A 15975-nucleotide genomic window follows, 5' to 3' on the forward strand; every position below is an offset into this window, starting at 1 on the left:
CACTGCTGCAATTGTAAAACTATAAAATGCAAAAAGCAGCAGCCATTTTAGTCCCAGGAAAGACGAAATTATAAAAATGCAGCTTTATCTGCGAGAAATGCATGGTTAGGGTAGGAAAATCTTCTTGTAGATGTGAATTTGGAGGGCCGGGCATTGTGGCTCATACCTGTAATCCCAGCACTTTGGGAGGCCGAGACACGTGGATCACCTGAGGTCAGGAGTTCAAGACCAGCCCGGACAACATGGTGAAACCCCATCTCTACTGAAAATACAAAAATTAGCCAGGTGTGGTGGCACATGGGAGCTACTCAGGAGGCTGAGGCAAGAGAATCGCTTGAACCCAAGAGGCAGAGGTTGCAGCGAGCCGGGATATCGCCAATGCTCTCCCGCCTGGGCAACAAGAGTGAAACTCTGCCTCAAGAGAAACAAAAGATGTGAATTGGAAGAGAGTGGGACTAGGCTTGCCAGATAAAATACAGGATGCTCAGTGAAATTTATATTTCAGAGAAACAACAAACACGTTTATTTATTTATTTATTTATTTTAGAGATGGGGTCTCGCTGTGTTGCCCAGGCTGGAGTGCAGTGGCTATTCACAGGCACAATCCCACTACTGATCAGCAAGGGAGTTTTGACCTGCTCCGTTTCCGATGTGGGCCAGTTCACCCCTCCTTAGGCAATCTGGTAGTCCCCCGCTCCCGGGAGCTCACCATATTGATGCCGAACTTACTGTGGACCCCTGATCAGCATAGCACACTACAGCCCAGAACTCCTGGGCTCAAGCGATCCTCCCACCTCAGCCTCCCGAGTAGCTGGGACTACAGGCACATGCCACCATGCCTGGCACATTTTTTTTTTAATTTTTGAGGCACAGTCTCACCCTGTCACCCAGGCCCCAGTGCAACCTTGGCTCACTGCACTTGGCTTCACCTCCTGGGTTCAAGTGATTCTCCTGCCTCAGCCCTCCAGTAGCTGGGATTACAGGTGCAGGCCACCACACCTGGCTAAGTTTTGTATTATTAGTACAGATGGGTTTTTGCCATGTTGGCCAGGCTATTCTTGAACTCCTGACCTCGAGTGATCCATCCACCTCAGCCTCCCAAAGTGCTGGGATTACAGGCGTGAGCCACTGCGCCTGGCCCAGTTTTTTTTTTTTTTTTTTTTTTTTGAGTCAAGGTCTCCCTCACTCTGTCACCCAGGCTAAAGTGTAGCGGTGCAATCATGCTTCACTGCCAACTCAACCTCCTGGGCTCAAGTCGTCCTCCCACCTCAGCCTCCCAAGTAGCTGGGACTACAGGTGTGCACCACCACGCCCAGCCATAAGCAAACTCTTACAGTGAAGAACTTCTGGGATTCTGGGGGACATTAGGAGGCTTAGAGCTGGCTAGGCAGGGCGCTTTTGGTCTCAGGTGGCTGAACTTGTCCCTAAGGCTTTAGGCGAGGTTCGTGGGGAGCTTGGGAGCTGCTGCCACAGCCTTGGCACTGAGCATTGAGGCACGAAGGCAAACGGAGTGGCGCTGCCAGAGATGCACACCCACTGCGTGTTAGCCTCATGCTATGCTGCTAAGTCGGGAAAGGGTGTTCCTGTTTCACAACAGGAGAGTGAAGGAGCTGGTCCCGGGTCACACAGCCAGACAGAGATCTATGAGAGCTGCAGAGCCCCAGTCCCTTCCCCTGGGCTCCAGGATGAGGCCCTGAAGAGGTCTGCAGAGGACAACTGCACTCAGGGCTGCAGAGTGTGCTAACTTGGGAGGCTACACCTTCTGTCCTTAAAAGCTTTGCAGAGGCCGGGCGACGTGGCTCACGCCTGTAATCCCAGCACTTTGGAAGGCCGAGGTGGGCGGAACACCTGAGGTCGGGAGTTCGAGACCAGCCTGACCAACATGGAGAAACTCTGTCTCCACTAAAAATACAAAATGAGCCAGGTGTGGCGGCGCACGTCTGCAATCCCAGCTACACCTGAGGCTGAGGGCAGGAGAATTGCTTGAACTTGGGAGGCGGAGGTTGCAGTAAGCCGAGATAGCGCCATTGCACTCCAACCTAGACAACAAGAGCGAAACACCATCTCAACAAAAAAAAAAAAAAAAAAAAAAAAAAAAGAAGCTTAGCAGAAGGCCCGGCTTCCCAACCAGCGCCCCAGGTACCAGAGAGTGAAGATCAGCCTTTAGTCTTAGGAGCGGGGCTTGTTTTGGAGTAAAACCTGCACGACCCACTTTTAATTGCCCACTTACTTACTAGGCCTAGTAGCAAATGGCCTGCAGCTGCTGCCAAGAAAAATCCACCTTCAAAGAGAAGCAGCTTTGCCTTTTCCTCCTCTACCAACAAGAACAGGAGGCAGTGAGGAGATATGAACTCCAGGGAACCCCTGGAGCAGGCTCAACCCCCAGCTGGGCCTCCACGGGCGAGCACCTCCGTTCCCATGACTGTCACATACACAACCCCTAGGCCCCATCACAGCCCCACCCTGTGGTTTCGCTGAGTTTGGGTGGTGGGTTTTGGGGTGTTGCTCTGAAGGAGGACAACACAGCCCCCTGAGTCTGCCAAGCACCCAGAAGATACCCCACCCTCTTCTGGCCACACTCCCAGCCTCCCCACCACAGGTACCCAGGCACCAAAACACATAGTTTTTCCATAATGTAAATTAGATGGAAATAGAACAGGATTCCCAAAATATACTGTTGGGGCTCAGAAAATATGGCGCCTTCACATGAAGGGGCCCCAAGGTCAGCCCCCGTCTCTCCCAAAGCACAGGATGAGGCTGTTCTCCGACTTCTCTTAACTACCTGAAACCAGACCTGCCAGGAGGAACACAATTGCCTTCCCTGAAATGCCATTTCAAAGTCACATCACAAAGGAAGAGGCTGAAATGAAACACACCTAGAGCCCAGACGAACGTCCTCCCAAACCACTGTGTTCTTCCACCCCACTCAGTTCCCAAAGAGAAGTATTCACTAACCATCGTCTTGGCAAGGGCCATTCATTTCCCGTTTCCCCACTGGCTCTTCCCCCAGGGAGAAGGGCGTGGAGGGTCTGGACCCCTCTGGATTGCTGGGTAATCACTGTCCGGGACTCCCATGTGATGCGGTTGCAGTCCATCTTGTGAGCCTTTTCTCCCAGGAATCTGCCTTTTGTCCGCTAGTTTTCATCGAAGCTTCAGAGGCGAAGGGAAGCTTTCTCTTCCTCTGGAGAGGAGTGCCTCCAGAATCCAGTCACCTCTCAGCCCTTCCACTGCCACTCCTGGCCGCAGCCCCTGGCATCTCCTGCCCAGGGGACTTGGTTCTGCTCCGTGCTCTGCCTGCTCCCACCACAACCTCCCCAGGGCAGTTGGGTGACGCTGCAGGGCCCCCTCCCACTACATGGCCCCTGCACAGCCCATACTCTTCCCACGGCCCAGAGCTCCCTGGGTTTCTGGAACACGCAACACCGGTGCATCCTTTGGGTTTCACTCCAGCGGCTCCGTGCCCCTCCAACGCCTCTGCTTCCTCGCTTTCCCTGACTTGTCAGGGTTAGGGACGGAGCTGTGCTGCCTCAGAAAACCCCTCCACGCAGGCTGACCCCACCCGCCTCTGATTGCTCTGCAGCTGCATTCCTGAACCCCTACCTAGACGCCACGGCAAGGCTGCCAGACGAGCTACAATTAAGCAAAGCCTAATTACAGCTATGGGGCAGCTGGAGGGAGGACAGGGAAAACAGGGTTATCCATACTTGTGAATTCCTGTTGACACGTATCTGTAAAACATCCTGATTTCTGTCTTTTTTAAAAAAGACTGCCGCCACAAACGTCACAGGGCAATGTATTGTTGGTCTGTTGCGAGTTAACAAAGACACTGTGTCTGTTGCCTGAAACTCCCTTACACCCCTCTCATCCCATTAAAAACCCGTGTCTTGTAAGCTCGGGGCTGCCGCTCCTGTTACGGAGCAGCCCAGCAGGTTAATAAAACTTGCTTGCCTGACTTTGGGTCTATTCTCCTTTCTCTGGTTACCCTTACGGTCACCTGTATTTTTTTTTCTCTCCCTGTTGGAGCTGGAGCTCTGCAAGGCAGGCATTTCATCTGCTGGGATATCCCGAGACCCTGGAACATGCCTGGCTCATAACAGACACCAAACAAGTATTTGCCAAATACATGATCGAACGAGAGACGGAAGGCGCTAGCTTGCTTCTGCAGCCATTTTAGACGGCGCACGTGTCTGTCCTCATCTGTCTGGGGTGGAGAGGAGTGCCATTGATTTGCTTTATTCGTTCGCCTGGCGGTGGTGTGGCCCTCCCTTTTGACTATGGCTTACCTGACTTGCACCTTCTTCCTCACCACCCCGAAGCCTGGTCTGGAGTCCAGTCTGCCGAAGGCGCCCCTGCATTGCTGCTGATGACCAGAGGGCTTGAGTGGTCTCACCTGGAGAGAGTGACTGGTTAGGGTGGGGCCTCATTTGCATGTGCTTTGCATAATACTTTTCATAACCTCTTACAGGCCACACTGAACAGGGAAGGTGGGGTGCAGAGAGGACTGGCCCTGGGGCCCCGAGAGCTGACCCCTGCAGCAGATGTCCTGGGGGTTGGGGCTCCTTGGGGACCGGCTCCACCTGGTGCCAGTCTCCGCAGGCCAGGTTGAGGGTCCATGTCTGAGCACAGTGGGGGTGGGGGCAGAGGCTTCGCTCCCCTGGGAAAGGGAGGCCCGCCCTGCAAGCCCTAGGAGCCTGCCCAAAGACCCTCCTCAGTTCAGGCCCTGGCTCCCTGCACTGAAGAGGCTGGGGTGGGGGGGCAAGTGTCACCCACACCTCAGAATGAGACCTAGATCTGGGGAGAGAGAAGATGGGGAGGAGGGGAAGGGGGACCAGCTCAGAGGACAGCCCTGCCCACTCTGCCATGTCCCAGGTTTCAGACATGGGCTGAGAAATGAGAACCCTGCTCCCTGAGTATGTCACAGAACTCGGGTTCAGTTTCCAGTCTGGTGACCCTGCTGGGCCACCTGGTGCTGCAGGTCAGCCGGGGTCTTTAGGCCTGGTGAGGAAAGTGACTGCGCCGGTGGCCAGGCTGGGTGGGAGGGGTGGGGGCAGGCGGAGCGGGGCGGGTGACTGGGCAACCCTGGCTGGAGCCGCCACTGGCCTCTGCCTCTCCTCCCAGCAACTGTGACCTCAAGCAGCTGCGGCACCTGTCAGGTGCGAGTGAGCCCGGCTCTCCTTTCCCTTCCAGGGGAGGAGTCAGCCCCGGCACTCCTGGGAGGGGATGGGGGAGAGGGGGGCATGAGGGAGAGGAGGGGGGAAGGGAGGGGACTAAGGAGCTGACCTGAGAACAGGAGACAATGGAGGGGACCGGCTGTCTTCAGGCACAGCTGGCACCTGGGGGAAGCTGCCTCCTCCCACCCCCCAACCCCCCCACCTCCCCACCCCCGCTTGTTACTGGAAACAAGGAGAGCCTCCCAGGTCCCAGCAGAGCTGCTGCTGGTAAGTCCCTTCCCCTAGCGGCCCCTCCACCCCTCCACAGGCCCAGCTGTGCCAGCCCCAGCCTGGGCCCCACCCCCAGCTCCTGTTCTAGGTGGTCTCCTGTGGCCTGAGGCCTCGGGCTGGGCACGGATAGTTACCCAGAGGCTCTATGCCTGTCTCCAGGCCTCCCAGCTGCCTGAGGTGGGAAGGCAGGTGCCGGTGAAAGGAGTCCGCCACAATCAACCCCGGTTTATAGGAATCGGGGCCCCTGGACCCAGGCTCATGGGTCTCCAGGGGAGCAGGTGGGAGGCCCTGCCCAGCTGGCCTCCATCTGAGCCCGGATCTGAGGTCACATACACCTGGCTGGAAGTGACTTACCTGTGACCCTCAGTGTCCTTACCTGTAAGAGGCAACAATAATCCCTCTTCCGCCAGTGGCTGAGAAAGGCAGCGAAAGCAGTGTAAGAGCAGCTGGTCCCAGCCCTGTGAGCACCGGCCTGGACCCCTTGGGCGGGCTCCCCTCAGACCGTCTCTGCCCACGATCCAAGGAGACCATTTCAGAAAGGTCAAACGGCATGCTGGCTCAGGTCACCGAGCAGGCTTTAGCTTAGCCACAGCCAGCCGACTGGTGGGCAGAGGCGGGCGGCCCCCTCTCAGAAGGAGGAAGCCACATTTTTAGGTGCCACAGCAGCCCTTTTGGGCAACAAGCTTCCCCTGCCAGCTTTTTTTTTTTTTGAAATGGAGTCTCACTCTGTCACCCAGGCTGGAGTCCATTGGCATAATCTAGGCTCACTGCACCCTCCGACTCCCGGATTCACTCGATTTTCCTGCCTCAGCCTCCCGAGTAGATGGGATTATGCCCACCAACACGCCCAGCTAATTTTTTATTTTTAGTAGAGACAGATGGGTTTCTGCCATGTTGGCCAGGCTGGTCTCGAACTCCTCACCTCAGATGATCTGCCCAACTTGGCCTCCCAAAGTGCTGAGATTACAGGTGTGAGCCACGGTGCCCGGCCCTCATTTAAAAGAAAAAGAAAACTTTTTTCCTTTTTTTTTCCCCCAGGTATGTCTTAGTAGCGTGAAAATGGAAAAAAAATACTTTTAAGTTTAGGGGCACAAGTGCAGGTTTGTTATAGAGGTAAACCTGTGACATTGGGGTTTGTTGTACAGATTTCACCACCCAGGTACTAGCCTAGTGCTCGTTATTCTTCCTGATCCTCTTCCTCTTCCCACCCTCCACCCTCTGATAGGCCCCAGTATCAGCTGGTCCCCTCTAAGCAGATTCTTAGAAATATCAACTGAGACTGAGCGCAGTGGCTCACACCTGTAATCCCGGCACTTTGGGAGGCCGAGGCAGGTGGATCGCCTGAGGTTAGGGGTTCAAGCTCATCCTGGCCAACACGGTGAAACCCCATCTCTACTAAAAATACAAAAATTAGCTGGGCGTGGTGGCACCTGTAATCCCAACTACTCAGGAGGCTGAGGCAGGAGAATCGCTTGAACCTGGGAGGAGGAAGTTGCAGTGAGCCGAGATCTCGCCTTTGCACTCCAGCCTGGGCGAAAAAACAAGACTCTGTCTCAAAAAAGAAAAAAAACAAGAAATATCAACTGAAGGGAAAAAAACAAAAAGAAGGAGGGAGGGAGGAAGAGAGACAGGGAAGAAGAAAGGAAGGAAGGGAGTCAGGAAGGAAGCAAGGGAGGAGGGGCGGAGGAAGGAAGGGAGGGGAATGAGAGCAGGAAGGAGAAAGAGGGGAGACAGGGAGGCATAGAAACTCCCTGTGGGGTTGCGGGCCCCCTCACTCCCTCGGCTCCCTCCCAGTAAGGCCTCACCCTCCTCCTGGGTTGCCCTCCCCCTGACACCTGCTTAACTGCTTAACTCAGATGTCACCTCCTCCAGGAAGTCTCCCTTCCCAGCCCACTCCTTTCCTACCTGGAGTTTCTCCATATAACTGTGGTTCGTAGAATAAAGGCCCCTGAAACTCACCTTCCATGGCCAAAGGGACCACGCAGTGGTGACGAAGGCTGAGGAGCTTGATGGGAGATGGTCCTGGACTGTCCCTTGGGCGCAGTGTGATCACAGGAGGATGGAGGAAGACAGGAAAGCCGGTGGCAAAGGGGAGACAGGGGAAGCAGGGGTCGGGGGGCGGCGGCTGGAAGAGGCCTGGAAGCCACAGGGAGAGGCCATCGGCCAAGGAGCTTGGCCACCTCGAGACCAGCAACGGCAAGGAAGACGCCCCCCCAGAGCTGCCAGAAGGAATCAGCCTGGCCGACACCTGGACTTCGGGGCAGTGAGAGAGACCCTGTCGGACTTCTGACCTCCAGAACCCTTCCGTGATAAATGTGTCCTCGCCAGGCCATTAGGTTGTGGTCATTTGTTCCAGTGGCTCTGGACACGAATCCTGTAATTCTCCCCAGGATACTGTGTCCCATCCATTTGTCTGTTGCCAGACACCGCCTCCTCCCTAGAATCCGAACTCTGGAGGACCTGGCCTCTGGTTTGCTCACTCTGTGTCCCTGATCCCCAGAACGGGCCCAACACTAAACGGTACTTCGTGAATATTTGTGGAAATAAGGGGTGGCACCCGGGGTACCTGCTGTCTCGTCAGCAGCCGGTGGGTCCAGCCAGGGACCTGTTCATTCTACCCAAGGAAGCCTCTAGCTCAACTCCAGGCCGCCCACTGCAGGGCCCCTGGGGACATGATTTTCCCAGAGAAAGGAGATGTGTTCTGTCTCAGTCCAGGAGCCTGCGGAAGATAAAGGTCACAGGGCCGAGGAAATGGGTGGCCAGAGTGGGGCCAGGCACCCAGACACCAGGGGGCTAGCAAGACAGAAGAGCCAGGTCCCTCCAAGCTCCGAGGCAGGAACTGGGGTGAAATGGATGGTGCCCCAAAGCAGTCCAGTGCCTGAGGGCCTGCCAGCTTGCAAGGGCTGGGAGTTGTCACTCTGCCAGCTGCTGACATGGTCTTGGCAGCCTTCTGAGCCAGAGAGCCACCTCCTTGATTGACAGGAGGTCACCTGGAGCTCTATGATTGTCAGAGGCCTTCTTCCTCCCAACCGAGTGCTGTCTACACCCGGGGAATGCTGTGTAGACAGTGGGCAGGAGATCTCCACCAATGACAAACATGCCAAAGAGAGATGAAAACACCCAACGCCCTCCTTACGGGTAGGGCAGGGGTCCTGGCACCACCCACACCCTGACGCAGCACCCAGGAATAATCCTGAGCATCCACAGTTTGCAACCTGTCTTTCTGTTTTGAGGTGGGCTCTCACTATGTTGCCCAGGCTGGAGTGCAGTGGTGCAATCTTGGCTCACTGCAACCTCTGCCTTCTGGGTTCAAGTGATCCTCCTGCCTCAACCTCCCAAGTAGCTGGGACTACAGGCATGCACGACCACACCCAGCTAATTTTTTGTATTTTTGGTAGAGATGGGATTTTACCCTGTTGCTCAGGCTGGTCTGGAGCAGCTCAAGCGATTCCTCCACCTCAGCCTCCCAAAGTGCTGCAGTTACAGATGTAAGCCACCATACCCAACTGCCCAACCTGTCTTCTTGGAGGCCCTTCATGTGCCAAGTCACTAGGGCAGTCAGACCATGGGTCCGACTCCAGGCACAGACAGCAGCGGTGAATTTCAGGTTGGGCCACTGTGCCGGTCGGAGATCATCCAGGTGCCCTGGGGTCTGAGTTTCCTGGGGCTGCCGGAACAAACCATCAAATGGAGGCAGGGGGATTTAGAGCAACAGAAATTTCCTCCTTCCCGGAGGCCAGTAAGTCCAAGATCGAGGCGTCTGCAGGGCCCTGCCCTGATACCTGCTCAACTCAGACGGCCATCAAAGGCTCGGGGCGGGGGGATCTATCCTAGCGTCTTCCCGTTCTGGGGGCTCCAGGTGTTCCTTGGCTTGTGGCCGCATCACTCCCATTTTCACGGGGTCTTCTCACCTGCGTCTCTTCTTCTGTCTCTTCTAAGCACACTTGCCATTGGCTTTACAGTCCTGATAATCCACGATGATCTCACCTGGAGAGCCTTAAGTTAATTCCATCTGCAAAGAGCCTTTTTCCAAATAAGGTCTCATCGACAGGTCCCAGGCTTTAGGACTTAAAGACATCATTTTGGGGACTACCATTCAACTTGGTGACCCTGGTGCTGGGGTGATGGCAGCCTGGGGGTCCCGCAGTGGCCCCTCAAGGACCTTCCTCCAAGCATGTGACTGAAGACTCCACTCACTGAGGGTCCATCCCATCACATTAGCAGGCTGGGCACGAGTCCTCCCAGTAGCTCTTCCCTTCCCACTGGGGATTTCTGTGTCTGTGGCACAGGAAGGACTGGAAGAGTGTGATGGATGCAGCTGGCGGAGGAACTCATGTGTGCTGGGGACTGCTGGCCGCCCACCCAAATCCATTCTCTCCTCTGAAAGCAGGGGAGAGTGTGGGTGCCCCTCCTGCAGTAGGTGTGACCCTGGGATTAAATTCCCCTGATGGGCCGGGTATGGTGGCTCACGCCCGTAATTCCAACACTTTGGGAGCCAAGGCGGGCAGATCACTTGAGGTCAGGAGTTCAGACCAGCATGACCAACATGGCGAAACCCATCTCTTCTAAAATTACAAAAATTAGTCAGGCGTGGTGGCACACACCTGTAATCCCAGCTACGTAGGAGGCTGAGGTAGGAGAATTGCTTGAACCAGGGAGGCAGAGGTTACCGTGAGCCGAGATCGTACCACTGCATTCCAGCCTGGGCGACAGAGTAAGACTCAGGAAAAAAAAAAAAAAAAAGATAAATAAATACCCCTGATGGAATTCAAGGGGAAAGCTCCGCCCTGGCCTGTCAATCCTGGTAGGTGGCAGGTGCTCCATCCTCCCACCTGGGGGCTCAGGTGGCAGCCGGCAGAGCGAGCTCAGAAACTCCACATTGAGGGCACTTGCCTGGGTCCCCTAAGGGAGTACGGCTGCGCAGACCCGGTGCAACCGCCCTGGGCTGTTACAGAAGGAGAAATAAACTCCACGAGCCACAGCTGCCATCGTCTGCTGCTGTGCTGCAGCTGCTAAGCCTACCTCAACTAGCGCCAGTTACAAGAAACAGAAACTCGTCTCAAACCAGCTTAAGTCAAATGGAGACCGAAATGCAAAATAAAACCACAAGAGACACCACTTGACACCCAGTAGGACGCCTACGATTTTTTAAAAGAACAACAGAAAATAACGAGTGTTGGCGAAGACGTGGAGGAACTGGAATCCTGTGCACTCCATTTCTTTTCTTTTTGAGACGGAGTCTCACTCTGTGGCCCAGGCTGCAGTGCAATGGCGGGATCTCGGCTCACCACAACCTCCACCTCCCGGGTTCAAGCGATTCTTGTGCCTCAGCCTCCTGAGTAGCTGGGATTACAGGCATGTGCCACCATGGCCCGGCTAAGTTTTGTATTTTTAGTAGAGACGAGTTTCACTATGTTGGCCAGGCTGGTCTTGAACTACTGACCTTGTGATCTGCCCACCTCAGCCTCCCAAAGTGCTGGATCACAGGTGTGAGCCACCGCGCCCGGCCCTGCGCACTCAGTTTTGGTGGGCATGGAAAATGGTACCGTTGCTGTGGAAAACAGTGTGGTGGGATCCTCAAAAAGTTAAACATACAGTTAGTGTATAACCCAGCACTTCCACTCCTGGGTCTATCCCCAAAAGAATTAAAAGCAGGGACTCAAAGAGACATATGTTCACCCGCATTCATAGCAGCATTATTCATTCGCAATAGTGTCCGTGGACGCATGAATAAACAAAACGTGGTCCATCCATACAGTGGAATATTATTCAGCCTGAAAAAAGGAAGGGAATTCTGACCCGTGCTATGACATGGATCAACCTTGAAGACGTCATGCTAAGTGAAATCAGCCAGTCACACAAAGACACATACCGTGTGATTCCACTCGTGTGAGATCACTGGTCAGGTTTATAGAGACAGAAGATAGAATGTCGCTTGCCCGGGGCTGGGGTCCGGGGGAATGAGGAGCTCGTGTGAATTAATGGGGACAATTTCAATTTGGGAAGATTAGAACGTTCAGGAGCTGGAGAGTGATTGCACAGCAATGGTGAGCAATTAACGCCACTGAACTGTACACTTGAAAATGGTGAGAGTGGTAAATTTTGTTATGTGTGCATATATTTATATATCTGTATTGATATACATAAATTATTCATTTATTTTACAGATGGGCAAAAAAGTTTAAAAAATACACTTTATCAAGGAAAAAAACAGGTTAGACAAATATGAGAAAATAGTAATTGTGGAATCTGGGTGATGTTCTATGAGGATTCATTACACCTTTCTGCCAATTTTTAAAAAATATTTTTATGGGCCAGGCACAGTGGCTCACACCTGTAATCCCAGCACTTTAGGAGGCTGAGGTGGGTGGATCACCTGAGGTCAGGAGTTTGAGACCAGCCTGGCCAACATGACGAAACCCCATCTCTACTAAAAATACAAAATTAGCCGGACATGGTGGTGAGAGCCTGTAGTCCCAGCTACTCGGCGGGGGGTGAGGGGGGGATGGGGGGGCTGAAGCAAGAGAATTGCTTGAACCCCAGAGGTGGAGACTGCAGCGAGCTGAACTTGCACCACTGCACTTTAGCCAGCCTGGACGACAGAACAAGACTCTGCCTCAAAAAAAAATTTTTTTTAATAATAAAAACTAAAAACAAATCAAGGGAGGATGGAATGGCCAGTCCTGCTTCTTCACTCCCTGTCGTAGGGTTATGCGTCTGTGTCCGTGACTTGGGGCACAGCCATGGGACTTGGTTTGATCAGTGGGATGCCGGGATATGGAGTGAGGAAGCCTGCTTGCATGGTGAAGTTGCTCTCCTGTGCTGCTGAAGCCGCCCCGGAAGGAACACACCTCAGGGAGCCCGCTGGGCCGAGGTTGATAAGAGATACTGAAGCGAACCTGGACCCAGTGCACAGCCCAGATGCCAGCCAGCTGATCCAAGCCTGGGTCTGGTGAACCCCAACAGACTCACAGAGATGCGAGCAAAAAAACAAATGCCTATTGTTGAATGCCACCAGGATCGTGGGGCTGCTTGTTATACAGCCTGATTATGGCAATCACTAACTGATACAGGGAGTTTCTCATGAAACCCAAGAGAAGCTGCTAGTCAGTATTGTGATTGACAGTGGCACTCTGGTAACCTAGGCAGAAAAGGAATTGAGTGGGTATAAGGGTTAGCACAGAACGGCCTGCATAGGGTGTCAAGGCTGGACACCCACTGTGTGCTGTGACACAGTGCTGTCTGGCTCTGCCACAACCCTTGGGAACAATCCGAAATTACTCTTCTTTTTTTCTGAGATAGAATTTTGCTCTTGTTGACTAGGCTGAAGTGCAATGGTGTGATCTCAGCTCACTGCAACTTCTGCCTCCCAGATTCAAGTGATTCTTCTGCCTCAGCCTCCTGAGTAGCTGGGATTACAGGCATGTACCACCACTCCTGCTATTTTTTTTTTTTTTTTTTTTGTATTTTTAAGTAGAGACAAGGTTTCCCCATGTTGGTCAGGCTGGTCTCGAACTCCTGGCCTCACGTGATGCACCTACCTCGGCCTCCCAAAATGCTGAGATTACAGGCATGAGCCACTGTGGCTGGCCCTAAATTACTTTTGAACATGGCATCTCATCTTGGCATCTCATCTTCCGACAAGAGCCAACTCCTGCTGTCTGAAGGGCACCAGTGCAGCTGCCCGCTGCTCCCAGGCCACGTGCCTCGCTTCAGCCACCTGGAGGGAGACCGGCTTCTCTTCCTCACTCCAGGTCTGATTTCTGGAGCCAAGCAAACGCTGTTAGGAGAAATGACCCTCAGCTTCCACTGTCTCCAGGCAGAGGGTGGGAAGGAGCAGTGCCCAGAGTCCAGGAAGAGGTCTCAGATGAGGCCACAGGTGTCTGCAGCAGTGTGGCGTCTGGCAGGCGCGGGCTGAGTCTTACCTCTGACATGGAGTTGTTGACATCCCAGCTAAGTCAGCTGAGGACAGAAAGCCAGTGAGGCAAACAACCCCAGCTCACAGGGCGGCTGGAGGGTTGTCCCAGCCGACTCTAGGACAGCTGGAGTGCTGGGAAAGGCATGCGGAATACCCCCCACCAATCCCAGCCCAGGACAGAGAAGAATGGAGAGGGCTGGGAGGAAGGCATCCGGGGAAGGAACACCCATGCCCCCAGCTGCACTGTCCCCCACCCCATCTTCTGCAGGTGCCTCCCACTGGTGGGCTCCGCAGAGGCCGGGGACGGGGGAGCCCACTGATAGGCCCCTGTAAGGCAGCTTCCCTGAGTGAGCGAGCAGCAGCAGGTAAGGGTGAGTATGGAAGGATGACAGCACAGGGCATCGTCGGCCCCGGGGGAAGGGCCAGCTCCCTGTTTCCTGACCTCTCCCTCATTTGCAGATACACATACTCACCTCGGGTGACATCTGGGGTCATCTCAACTCCTGACCCCCATTCCCCAGGTCCACAGGTCACCAGGTTCCATTGTCCTTCCCCTCCACATATCTCAGAGCTGTCATAGCCTCTCCTGGCCCCACTTCAGGGGTCTCGGCCCAGGCCTTGTCATGCCTGATCTGGACCAAGAGCAATGGTCTCCAACCAGCTCCACCCAGGTACCCCCTGCACAGCCCGTGTCCCCCACAGTTGCAACACGCTTGCTGGCACCTGCCATCTCTCTTCACCGGTGCTCCAGCAGCTGCAGAGGCAGGGCTGACCTCTGGGCCTGCTCTCAGGGCACCCACCTCCTGCTCATCCCCCCGGCAGCCCAAGCCCTCGATAGCTGTTTGCCTCTTGCCACATCTTCCATGTTGATGTTCCCTGGGACTGGAAGACGCATCAGAGCATGGATCCTTGAGCCAGGTTAAAAATGGTTGTGAGGCTGGGCCCGGTGGCTCACGCCTGTAATCCCAGCACTTTAGGAGGCCAAGGTGGTGAGGAAGGAGACCCAGGCATCTGGGATTCCGTCCCGCTCTGTCATCTACTGTGCAGCTCAATAGAAGAGAGAGCAGGCCAGCTGGCGCCTCCTGAATCTCCTTCTTGAAAATAACACGCTTGGTCTTGGGGAGACTCTCTGGAAGACACTATTTTTACTTAAAACAAGATCAAACCAGAGACCTTTTCACATGTGAGTCCTAAACTGTAAACCAGAACCTTTCATATGTGATTCCTGAAGCTATAAACCTAAGATTCTTCCACGTGTAACATCTAAAGTATAAGCCTATATAAAGGCAGAACCTTCCTTTATTAAATGAGCTGGGCTTTCAACAAATTACTGCCTGGTCTCCCGGCTGAATAAACTCTTCCCTCCTTTATTTGGTGTTCAAGAGATCCGTTTCCCGAGGCCGCTACTGCTACAGCGGGTGAATCACCTGAGGTCAGGAGTTCAAGACCAGCCTGGCCAACATGGTGAAACCCCATCTCTACTAAAAATACAAAAATCAGCTAGGTGTGGTGGCACACACCTGTAATCCCAGCTACTCGGGAGGCTGAGGCAGGAGAATTGCTTGAACCTGGGAGGTGGAGGTTGCAGTGAACAGAGATTGAGCCACTGCACTCCAGCCTGGGTGACAGAGAGAGATTTCATCTCAAAAAAACAAACAAAAAAACCCAAACTGGTGTGTGAGTCTAGCTTTGCCACTCAGTTTCCTGATGCTGATTTCATTCATTCACTCATTCATTCAATCAACAAACCTTTATCTGTGCCAGGTTCTGCCCTGAGGCTCTGCAGACCCAGCTGGGGAACAAGCCCACCCCCTGCCTTCCCAGGGTCTGCAGGAGTTACTGCATGCAGTGAGCTTAGCACAGGGCCTGCTGGAGGAATGTTTACTACCACTATTAATTACTGGTAACCGGGGCTAGTGATCCAGCACTTCCTGCCAAGCGCCCCAGCCCTGTCCATTCCATGAGAACGGCCCTCCTCAGCCTCACCAGGGACGTTGACACATCTGACACCCTGCTGCCTGCAGGCAAGAACGCTTTTGTCTTTTCCTGTCACTCCCTAGTTCCCGAAAAGGGGCTGGGGCTCAGGCGGTGGGGTGGGCTGGACTGAAGGAGCCCAGAGCCTGACCCAGGACCAGAGTCTCCTGCAGGAGAACTGCCCCCAAGAGTGAGTCACGCCCCACCCCCGCTCCTGGAGGGGTCCCCATCTTGCCTCTTAGAAGACAGAGGGAACAGAGTTGAGGCTAAGGGGTGCTGCCGCCCCATACCAGAAGTCAGGTCAGAACCAACAGCAGGGTGCCAAGGTGGGACTCAGCGCCCCCCCCCCCGCTTCCACCTGAGCAGGAGAGAGCAGGTCCTAGGCAGAGGCTGAGCCCCTGGTCATGCTGAGCAACCGTGGGTGTGAATTAAATGTCCGGTGCGGCCCCAGCCGGCCAGCGGGCCCCACGTGGGCTTCCATCCTCCCTTTATCATCTGCAGCAAATCGCTTACAGTCAATAAGCTGGCTAATTAATTCTCTTCAAAGACCTCTCAATTATTCATCCTGGGCTACAGGGAGAACAATTAGAGCATCTCCTTGCTCGGCTCTTGCTGCAGAAGTGAGGCTGGGCCTGGGCCACA

General features: G+C 54.3%; 1 pseudogene; it reads left to right on the top strand.

Moving 5' to 3' along the window:
* Positions 1 to 7500: 7500 nt before the first annotated feature.
* On the top strand, positions 7501 to 14282 carry LOC105718249 (uncharacterized; annotated as a pseudogene).
* The last annotated feature ends 1693 nt before the right edge of the window (positions 14283 to 15975 follow it).

Source organism: Aotus nancymaae, unplaced genomic scaffold (assembly GCF_030222135.1).
Source record: "Aotus nancymaae isolate 86718 unplaced genomic scaffold, 86718_ANA_hifiasm-v0.15.2.pri h1tg000089l, whole genome shotgun sequence".
Taxonomy (NCBI): Eukaryota; Metazoa; Chordata; class Mammalia; order Primates; family Aotidae; genus Aotus; species Aotus nancymaae.